The 12209-nt window shown below is 35.5% G+C and overlaps 1 pseudogene; it reads left to right on the top strand.

Annotated features, from left to right (window-relative positions):
* Nucleotides 1-9951: 9951 nt before the first annotated feature.
* Nucleotides 9952-10979, top strand: LOC133180506 (uncharacterized; annotated as a pseudogene).
* The last annotated feature ends 1230 nt before the right edge of the window (nucleotides 10980-12209 follow it).

Below are 12209 nucleotides of genomic sequence, written 5' to 3'. Positions count from 1 at the left end.
ACTCGGCACTTACGGCCTTTGAGCAATGAGGGACCTTTTTCCATGCCAGAACCTACTGCTACACGGGACTTCGTTCATACGGTCTGATATCGAAGGACCATACTTCACGTTCTGTAGTGGAATTGTTTGTTTGTTTGTGTGTTGTTTAACGTCCCTCTCGAGATTTTTCACTCATATGGAAACGCCACCACTTGCCGGTGGAGGGCTGCAAATTCAGACCTATACTCGACACTCTAGGCCATTGAGCAGTGAGGGATCTTTTTCATGCCAGCACCTACTGCTACACAGAACCTCGGTTTATAAGTCTCATCCAAAGGACCAGTCTCCACGTCCCGTAATGGAATTGTTTGTTTGTTTGTGTGTTGTTTAACGTCCCTCTCGAGATTTTTCACTCATATGGAAACGCCACCACTTGCCGGTGAAGGGCTGCTAATTCAGACTTATACTCGACACTCAAGGCCATTGAGCAGTGAGGGATCTTTTTTGTGCCAGCATCTACTGTTACATGGGATCTCGGTTTATACGGTCTTATGCAAAGGACTGTTCTCCACGTCCAGCAGAGGGAGTCGAACCCGCGACGTAAAGATTAACTCCTTACTCCGCGACTCTAGAGCAAACGTTAAAACCACTGCGCCACGCGGGCGACATGGTGGTATTAGAAACCGCGACTCCGAACCGTAGGGGTAAAAACATTTTGAAAAAGGTATTATCATTATGAAAATCATGTTCTGACTCAAACCTGTAGAAAGCAATTTCATTTTTTTTATATATAAGCAAAAAAAAATAAAATAAAAAATAAAAACATAATTGCAGGGGGGGGGGGCACGACCGTATAGCTTTAACTGCATAGTGACTAAGAAGGAATAACTTGTCATTTGTCAAAGTCCTTTGCCTAAACTCTTCACTTTTAATTGTCAATAACAGATTCTTGTTACAAAGTGAAAAGTATACATTTGAATGTAGTACAGATATCCATCTCATATGCATAATCTATTTAATCAATCATTTTATCCTAATGTCATGTTCTAAATTTTGAATTTACCGGGTGGGAGTAAATACAAAATTTAGATTGTCATGTTCTAAATTTTATATTTACTCCCACCCGGTAAATTCAAAATTTAGAACATGACACTAAAGGAAAAGTGAAATCTCAATCAAAACTTATCAAAAATACTGGACTCTCTGATTAATTATAATATACATGTAAGAACGGATCATCAATTAGGACTGCAGGTTTGATAAATTCACAGCATGCATCTTCAGCCTTAATTAAAACGTTGTTTCGAAATATTACACTGTATCTATAAAAGAGTAAAATTAGAATTGACCTAAAGAATATTTTACACCACAGGGGAAATGCTTTCGTGGCACCAGAGGTTTACAATTTTGATTGACAGGTGTAGCGCCATGCATGAATTTCATGTAACTATGTACAAATAAGAAATGAAGGGATCTAAAGAAAAGAGTTATTCTGATTGACATTGTAATTAAAACAGAGACAATTAAGAGTAATTTGGCTGTGCTGGCCTTTCTGACATTTGAAGTAAAGTGTTAGAATAACTCATCATTGAAATAAAGTTGTAAAAGTGTATTATCAATTATTTTTATTTTCATCATTAGATGTGTGTTAATAAGTTTGTTATATTCAAGTTCATGTATATGTACCCCTTGTACATTTTTTCTCTTGAACCGCTCGTGCAGGTGGAATTAAATTATAAAAAATTAACATACTTCTTAAATGCATGACATTTACGTTACACAGTTCTGGACATTAGAAATAATTAAGCTTATAGTGTTGCGGATATTTTATCGTATGCTAAAAAATATGTATAACATAAAACTATTTTTAAAAATTCACTTACTTATACATAAAAATCAAATTACATATGATATGAGATATTTTATTGAAAAATTACGATCTATTCGCTGTAAACAGGTATGTTATGAAGAGGACATTGAAGGCGAAAAGGGGCTCGTATAGCTGCCAGTTTTCTTTCTTCGGAAAGCTGTACAGTTATCTTGAACGACATATCGCGTACAAGTACAGTGTACAAAACAGCAGTGAATATAAAAATAATGAACTCAAAGTTTAATTCTCTTCTCTCAGTTATTTTTAGAAATATAATTACCAACCAATATATAATTTTTTTTACCATAGTGTATAGAAAGCGACTTTTCAAGGGGTACATGAAAGCGTTTGACGATTGACAAGGTATACATGCAATCGCTTTCAAAGCATGCAAACTCAGGCTATCAGGTAGCACAGGTAGCTGGCCTGTCAATCAAATCAGCAGCTATTGTTTTATTTTTGTATGATTGACGGGCGGTATATTATCGATCTTAAGCTAGGTAGAGTTTGATGGCGTTAATGGAAAATTGGGTGTTGAATAAAAGCACACGTACGTGCCATATGCTGGAGTTACAAAACTATAGTCGACAGAGTTTTTCACATAGCATGTTCAGAGTTGGTGTAATCATAATGATAGCCATTTTAAAAAGAAAATATTTTTAAGAGTGTTTAGCAATGCGTCTTATTTTCAAAATATATCTGTTTTGAATTCTTTGTCTACAAATCTTGTGTGTCAAGTTAGAATTATCTGCAGAATTAACCACACGCAATGAATCTCCAAAATTAAACACACAATAACACATAATTGAGAAACAAAAAATCGTTTATTAAATACATGTATGCAGTATAAAGATTAGGATTCATGAAATCGGAGACCTTTATACGTCCTTAATAAAATATTTTGGATTTAAATTAAATCAAGTTAAGATTAAATGATTTAATTGAATGATCCGATATGATTTAAAAAATAATTTTCCGTAAATCATTGTGTTAGCAAAATGAATATAGAATGACAATGATTTGTGTATGAGCACTAATAGCTGCTTCCTCGGCCATATGCTATCGAGGGAAAGGTTACATAATTGTAAACAAATACAAAACCCGGGATGTATGTGAAATGCAGTTAAAGACTGGTTTAATTTTTGCTAACTTTTTAAAAATTTAATATAGTGTATGTTTCAACATTAAACGACGAAAGAGATGTTTTGTTTACAAACGCAGGTCGCTGGTTCACACGCAATGGATCTCTTGTGATTTCGGCCACAATTGTTTAATAAGTATATCACCAACATGACTAACATATATAAGATGAAATAATTTGAAATATCCGATATGATTAAAAACACAATTATCCGTACATCGTTCAGTTTGCAAAATAGATTTCGTACGGCAATGCCTGTTTAGTGTATGGCCACTGATCACTGGATCTAGGTCACGCGTGATCGGGGGATGGCCGGTTACGTAATTATAAACAAAAACAAACCCCGAGACATACTGAAAATGTGACTCAATTATTTGGAATGATACCACAGAACACGTGTAAAAACTTGTTTTAAAGTATTATTAGTATTTATTTTGGATAGGTTTATCATTTATAGCAAGTTTATTTCGGTTATGCGCATAAAGATTTCACCACCACTTGTCTAATGAAACTAGTTACTTGTATATTTGGTCAAGCTTCTAACTCATTTATTAAACAAGACTCGAACAAAATAAAAAGTTCGTGAGATCAATTATATGTTAAAGAACAACTTTTTAGCGACAGCTATATCGAAATGTTTACCGTTTTTGAGTTATAAAACGAAAACTTTCAAGGACCCTAGATCCCTAATTTAAGGGATCAGCCCCTTTTTGTTGTGCCAAATGAAAGACCGTAGAATTGTGCACAACTTTTATTGTACATGTCTTAACAAAACATTTTTACTTTAAAAGATATTTAGGAAAATATGTGTAAATTTTCGCGCTTTTAGGCGTTCTAATTTTTGACCCCTATCTAGCGCCATATTGAACGCAGAAATCAAAAAACAAAAATAGATGTGCACAACTTCAATGCTTCTATTATTAAAATTCAGTAGTATTTCTGCTCCAGCTTTTTTAGTCTCGAAGCCTTTGTCTGGAAACGAACCCCCCTAAAGTTTCATTTAAAGGGAAATAATTCCAAAGCAAAAGGGGACTTTTTAAATGTATGACAGCATTCTGATGGAGTCTTGTAACGTCTATGTATTCTGAAATTTGAGCAAAATCCGTTGAGAAATGAGCGAGATATGAGGTCTAAAAGTTGGCGTCTAGAAAGGAGAAGAAAAAAAAAGAATAATAATCTTAACCATCAGAATCAGTAGAAGGTCTTCCGTTGTGACGGAAAACCTAAAAATCTGTTTCAGGTGTTCATTGCTACACACACACACACACACACACACACACACACACATATATATATATATATATATATATATATATATATATATATATATATTTATGTAAGACAGTTTGAAATAATACATTTTTCTTGTTTATTTCTTATCAATCCGGAATTTCGGGTCATTTTGTACAAGACAATCTAATCCACGATTGACTAATTATTCTTACAAAAGGTCAATCTTAGTAGACCTTTAGTTAAGTAAGAGATCAGATGGGTGCTACAATAACGACGGTCTCGGGAATGACCCAATTTTTACCGGAACGTGAAAGATTGAAGTGACTGTGATCCGATAGCCTGTTGATAGTAACATTATGTGTAGCAAGTGCCAGTATCGTGTAGGGGTGAATGTCCTCTGCCTAGGGGGATAAGGCATTTCTATTGTTTTAACATTTATTTCTCATTGATTTCTTTTCTTTTACATAAGTAAAATGTGCATCTCTCCTTGCCATGATAACATTGTTTTTGACTATGCGTGGCATGACAAAGAAAAAAAAAGAAATGCGATGAACACTATATACATGGATATCAATAAATGAAACAAAAAGAGGAATTGACGGATAAGGCATTTCTAAAAACAAGAGGCCCAAGGGCCTTAACGGTCACCTGAGTATAATGCAACAATTTATAAGTTAAATACACTGATAGATAAAGCTTTTTTGCCCTAAAGCAAGAGAAGTAGGAAGATCAGGATCAACAAAATAATTAGTCTAGTATTCAGTATCAACTTATAAATTAACATCTAATCTGTGCCCCACTTAACGCTATAACCATGCAGACTATTAACAAATTATTAGTGCTTCTGTACTATTTATAAACCCATATTAAGACCTCTAGCATTGACCTCTCTTATGGTCTTTGAAGAACTTTTAATAAGATAAGTTATTTTTGTCTCATTTTTAAATATCTATTACTTACAGGTCTACCTGATTATTAAAACTAAGAAAATACTTTTTGAATTATATGATAAACATTCTTGCATAATTATCTTATTCTATATACCTTTCAAATACATTATTTACAGTGATTAATTATCAAAGGTGAACGGAAAAGGGGAATAACTTCTCTCAGTAGAATACAAATTAATAGAGCCCTACCCAGTACTAGAATGCTTAGACAAATGGTCCAGATGTTCAAAAATCTGGTAGAAATACACTTACTTATATCATTTAAACTTTTACTCAGTTTTCTTCCGATATGCCCAGAAGCAGAGAAGAATTTCACAGGTACATGTATAATGCATTTTCACTACAGATTCAACAAAACCTTACCCTAACACCAGAACCCAAGACCAAGGGTCAAGAAATTTACAAATTTGGAAGAGTAACCATCATCATCATAACTATGGACTTCGAAGAATTAACACTTTTCCACTATATTATCAAAAGCCCCCCCCTCCCCCCCCGTTATGCCAGAACCGCTGACCCTTCGCAGTACAGTTAAGGTGCCAAATGGAAATATCGGCGAATTTTTTTAGATAGAAAATACATTCTTTACAAAGATGGGCGTTTCTGTTGAGGACTTTACTATTATCGGACAAATGCAATGTGGTTGAAAACTACATGTTGAGGACGATTAGATTTCTTATTTAGACTTGTCACGTGATGTGGCAGTCACGTGATTTTAGCAAATATACCTGAAGTATTGAGGTCATCTATAAATTCTAATATTGCAAGGGCATAACCAAGTTAAAAATCTAAGTTTAACATATAATTATTTTCAACACTCTTTGTAGTTTGTGAAAAGTGCTGCGAACCTATATAGATTCTACAATCTAATTGCTAAAATTACATTTGTTAGACCGTATGTTGAATATTTCGCTGGTCAAGTACATTAAATATAAATATAATTAATTCGTTTGCAAGAATTCAACAGGTTCGCAGCACTTTTCAAATATCTTCATACTTCTTGAGTTTATGTGTAAAGGCTTGTCATAATTCATTGAGGGTATGCCCTTGCAATATATCGATTTATTACGACCCTTCTATTACCCTTCAATGAATCTGCATACAAATATACGACAGTATCGCTTGTCTAGGGAATGTACGGTAAGTATATGAATAAAATCATAAAATAGACATCGCTGTCAAGTTAATGGCCTCTTATATATCTACAATTTATATTTTATTTCATTACAAAAAACATTTTTCATTGTATAAATATAACTTGATCCGCCTCTCACTGCATACAAACTGCGTCAAATTTTACGATATGACGTCACATTGACAAGTGCATTGCGATCAGTGAATTGTTCATATATTGCTGTGTGGGATTTAACCAAAAACAATAATGCATGCACTAGTTAGTATTAATGCAGTTAAAAGCTATTCAACAGTTTAAAATAGCAAATCATTTCATTTTGTGGTAATTTGAAGAACTTATATTTTTGTGTGATGTCATAGTAAGCATTTCCCGTATAAATTAGGCCCCGCCTCCTTACTGCAGCCTTAACTGTGCTGCGTAGGACCATAAGATTTAAAAATTCTGTTCGAAGCTCCCATTTTCATCATAGCTAAGCAATTTATTTATCAGCTCAACGCTAAGGAGCAGGATTAATTAATGATTAATTAATAGAATTAATGCTTTTTCACTATATAATCAATAGAGTCCCCCCCTTCCTCAAGAACCTCAAAAACTGAGGCCATATATTTAAAAATTTGGTAGAGGCATCCTTGCCTATCATTATCATGCACTTAGTTTGTTTAAATAATCTCAAGTAGCAGAGAAGAAGATTTACAAAGAATCAATGCATTTTCACTACATAATCAATAGAGCCTCGTCCTAACACCAGAACCCCTGACCCTGGGGCCATGAAATTCACAATTTTTTTTAAAGGCATCCTTATGCATCATTACCATGCACTTTGTTTGTTAAAATAATACCCAGGAGCAGACAAGAAGATTTTCAAAGAATTAATGCATTTTCACCATATAATCAATAGAGCCCCGCCCTAACATCAGAACCCCTGACCCAGGGGCGATGGCTTTCACAATTCTGGAAGAGGCCCACCTCCTCATCATGTACTTAGTTACATTTTTTAATACCCAGGAGCACAGATTTTCAAAGAATTAATGCATTTTCACTATATAATCAATGGAGCTCCGCCCTAACACCAGAACCCCTGACCCTGGGGCCATGAATTTCACAATTTTGGAAGAGGCACTCTTGCTCATCATAACTATGTACTTAGTTACTTTATTTAATACCCAGGAGCACAGAAGAAGATTTTCAAAGAATTAATGCATTTTCACTATATAATCAATAGAGCCCCGCCCTAACACCAAAACCCCTGATCCTGGGGTCATGAATTTCACAATTTTGGAAGAGGCACTCTTGCTCTTCATAACTATGTACTAAGTTACTTTATTTAATACCCAGGAGCAGAGAAGAAGATTTTCAAAGAAATAATGCACTTTCACTATATGATCTTTATAGCCCCACCCTGGGGACATGAATTTCACAATTTTGGTAGAGGGCTCAATGCTTGTTACAATGATGCCAACAGTTTGACTGCTTGATGTCCTGGAGTAAAGAAGAAGATTTTTAAAGATTGCATTATTTTTGGTGGTTTTAGCCCCACTCCTCAGGCCCCAGGGGGGCAGGGACCATGAAATTCACAATTTTTGTTTCCCTTCACCCATAGATGCTATATGCCAAATTTGGTTGAAATTAGTTAAGCGGTTTCAGAGAAGAAGCTAAAAATGTTCAAATGTTAACACACGACGCACGCCGACGGACGAGAACGGATAGCAATAGGTCACATGAGTGACTCAGGTGACCTAAAAAATCATGATACAATTCTCGTATTTTCTCATCTGCTAGATAATTATCTAAGAATGATTAAAGAAATAAAGAGATAACCCAATATAGTATAATGTGTAAACACGTATAAAAACCCTTGGTACATAAAAAATTCTCACATCTTACAGACTTTATTTCTGCGGATTTGTATTTTTTTACCATATATAATATCAACATTTTGAACTCTTACATTATGGTTTCCAACAATAAGTTAAAACACTACTTTATAATTTCTATGGTGGTTTTCAAATTTTAATGACGTTATCTAATTCATAAAGTTTTGTTATACATGTGTTGATGGAAAAAAGTTTGTTATATACTGAATTTTATGTTTTTTTAATGATTGTGTAATTAGTAGTAAGGGGGACAGAGAACAGTCAATCTACAGTCAGGATGACGTCATGGGTTTTTCCAGACCCCACCCACAAAGGTCAAAATAGAGGTCACAGTCAAGGGTGGAGTCTACAGTCAATGACGTCATGGGTTACCTTAGTGCAAAGAGTGAGTCTACAGTCACTGACGTCATGGGGTTTTCTAAACATAAGAGGTCATACGATTTTACAGTCATGGGGAGTCTACAGTCACTGACCTTTTTTTAAAAAATAAGAATAAATACCTTGTAAATCTCAGTTGCCTTATTATAACGATGGCAACTCAGGGAAAGCAGTACAAATGGAAAATTTTAGCCTGGAATGCTTTAAGAAGAAATGAAAAGAAATGGACTTTACAAGAAAGTCAATGGTTTGACAGAAAAGAAGATTGCATTGTTGATTTCAAGGAAAAAATGAAAAAAGGTTATGACGTTGCAGACAGCTGGGGATCTGAAGAGTACATATTGAAACGTACATTAGGGTTATGCCGAAAAAATACTTTCCACAGATCTTAAGAGAATCTGATTTGTACAGTTCAAGTTGACATCAGGGGGTTTTCCAAACCCCGCCCATGGAGGTCATATGTATATAAATGTGCAATGCAGTAGTCTAGCAAAAACATTTCTTTAAAGATGGCTGAACAAATGGTAATGATGGAACTTCTAACAAGTGATTGTGGTAATGAGTGCAAAGGGATGTTAAAAGAGAAGTTGAAGAAAAAAATCGCAATCGTAATTCCTAGCTTTTTCGTGGTTGTACTTATTATTTCTTTGTGCATCGCTGTCAGTGTTTTACATGAGAGGAAAAAACCTACTCAGGTAGACTGTGTGTTACGCCCTACATTGGAAAAAGATGTCATTAAAACATGTTCATACGTGGATCGGTACCCACTCTCCAACGAAGTATATGCCATGATATGTGCCAATGACACCATACAGGTTGACATACGACGATTTCAAGGAATTACTTTGAGTAAAACACAGTGGCAGTACCTAAAAGCATCCGTAGATCACATGGATGGATCTATTTTAAAAGCACAAAATCATATATAAAATGTTGCAGGAATAAAATGTAGAATTGTCAAAGAAGAGGGACTATGGACAAGACGGTGAAATTTTCAGACAAAATAACAATCATCCTTATTCCCTATGAAGATCGGAAGGGGGAATGGATGACCATGGCTTTGGACAGATATCGTTTCAAAAGAAGAATAAATTATATTTCAAAAATTCTAAATCCTATACTGGAGAAACATTTACACAACTAAGACGCCCATAAGGATCTGTAATGTCGAAATCTACAGTCAGCGTGTTCTACAGTCATCAGATTTCTACAGTCAGTGTGTTCTACAGTCATCAGATTTCTACAGTCAGTCTACAGAAAAGTCATATTCAAAGGGGAGTCTACAGTCACTGACGCCATGGGGGAGTCTACAGTCAAGGGGGAGTCTACAGTCATGAGTCACGTGACTTAAAGCATATATAAACTTGTATCATTTTGAAAATTTTCATCAGTCCTAAGCGAATCTCAGATAGTATCTTGTGAGAAACCTTGTCATCAACAAAAATGGAGCAAAAACATCAAGACGTGATAAAGGCAAACTACTCGACATTGTTGAAGTGAAGAAGATGATGGCTGTTCATGTTGCGGGGCATCTTTACGCCTCAAACATAACTACCGATCAAATGAGACAACAGATAGACGCTGAGAAAACCAGCTATGACAAAAACAGGATTTGATCAGCATCATTTTACGTCGAGGTCCGAGAGCTTTTATGGGGTTTAGAACGGCATTGATGAAAGCCAATCAAGCTGACTTATCCCGACTCCTGATGAATAAGGATGATGACACAAAGTCTGAGTTCGAAAAGAAGCTGGCCATGGCAAGATCATTAGTCGTTGGTACTAAAGAAAGAGGAAGTTCCAGAAACGCTGATCATCAACAGTCTCAAGAGCCAAGATGTGGAATAAGTTTGGACGACTTTAATGACCTATTCCTCACTGTCATGCCCTTCAAGGGGGAGATTTACGTTCACATCCGTCACCTCGCAGAATCGCATGGCCGTTTCATTGCCACCAAGAAGGGGGTTACCTTTCCCTTAGCCCGTTGGTTAAAGTTTGAATCTCTTTTACCAGATATTCAAGACTACATAGACAACACTGGAAAAGAGGACGAAGAAGCACAGTGGCATGTTGGTGGTGGTGTGTTCGTTTCATTATCACCAGGCTATCCGACAGTGGACATAAGACACTTCTGGAAGCCAGACAATGTTCAAGAACCTATACCTACAAGAAAAGGTGTTACTCTGAACAAAAACAAATTTGTCAGACTTAGAGATGTCATCGAGGAGTTACATGGATATGTTCCAGAACTAAAGGACGTTGAATTTTGCATGCTCAGTGAGTCTCATCAGAATCAACTTGGAATGTTAAGCTGTCCCGAATGTACCCCTTTTGGCTACGACCCACAAGACAACATGTCAATGGAATGTAACGCGGGGGATTTACCAGACATGGAAACCGTCGAGAGTGACCTTGAATGACAATGAACACTAAAATAATTAATGATATGAATGTAACATATGTATATACATATATTATTGATTGTGCATCAGTTTTTGTGTTATTATTTCATTCTAACAATATCAAAATAAACTAGTTCAAAACGTACGATGTTTTTTTACAATGATATAAAAGGGAACATTCGAAGAGAAATTGTATGTTCCAATATGTCAGACTACACGGATTATTTAAGAGAGCTCTACTACACTCACGGTAAACCGGGTGCATATGCAGGTCCTGAAAAATTATATCAGGCTGTTAAAAAGGAAGGCAAATACAAGATTGGTAGACGGAGGATAAGACAGTTTTTAAAGCAGATTCTTTTTAAAGCAGATTTAAAGAAGATTCTTATAGTCTGTATAAACCTATTCGTAAAACATTTCCGCGTTCAAAGGTGATAGTGAACACAATTGATTCTATGTGGGATGGGGACTTGGCAGACGTTTCAAACATTGCATCCCATAATGATGGTTATAAATTCCTCTTAGTGCTTATTGACATATTTAGCCGATATTTATTTATTATCCCCTTGAAAAATAAACATCACCAAAACATTGTTGACGGTTTAAAATCAGTTTTCCAAAGAGGACGAAAACCTAAGACCCTTAGAACAGATAAGGGTAGTGAATTCAAAAATCGTTGGGTAAAGACATTTCTGAAGAAAGAGGGAATAAACGTCATGTACACTCAAAATGAAACAAAGGCAAACTATGCCGAAAGGGTTATTCGTACCATGAAGAACCTAATGTATCGTTATTTTATGAAGAACCGAACTTACCGATTTGTGAATGTCTTGCAAGACTTGGTGAAAAGTTACAACAATAAACCTCACAGATCATTAGGGGGGAATGCCCCAGCCAATGTAAACCAAGAAAATGCCGATGAAATAAGACTAGCGACTTATCTGTCGGCGAAATAAAAAACCAAACCTGGCAAAAAACGATCTGAACCAGCCTAAGGACTCGAGCAAAACAAAAGTGCCCAAAAAAATAAAACCCTTTTTCAAATTAAAAATTGGAGATAATATCAGAATATCACAGCTAAAACACCCTTTCCAAAGAGACTACCGGCAGAAATGGACAGAAGAGTTTTTTAAAGTGAGTGAAAGATACAAAAGAGGCCAAGTACCTGTGTACAAAGTAAAAGATTTGGCAGACGACCCTATAGAAGGTACTTTCTACGAGTCTGAGCTTCAAAAAGTCGTAAAGTCA

Source organism: Saccostrea echinata, unplaced genomic scaffold (assembly GCF_033153115.1).
Source record: "Saccostrea echinata isolate AGI-Se365-2 ecotype Australia unplaced genomic scaffold, CSIRO_AGI_Sech_v1 ptg000006l, whole genome shotgun sequence".
Classification (NCBI taxonomy): Eukaryota; Metazoa; Mollusca; class Bivalvia; order Ostreida; family Ostreidae; genus Saccostrea; species Saccostrea echinata.
This window is presented reverse-complemented; position numbering and strand designations above follow the sequence as displayed.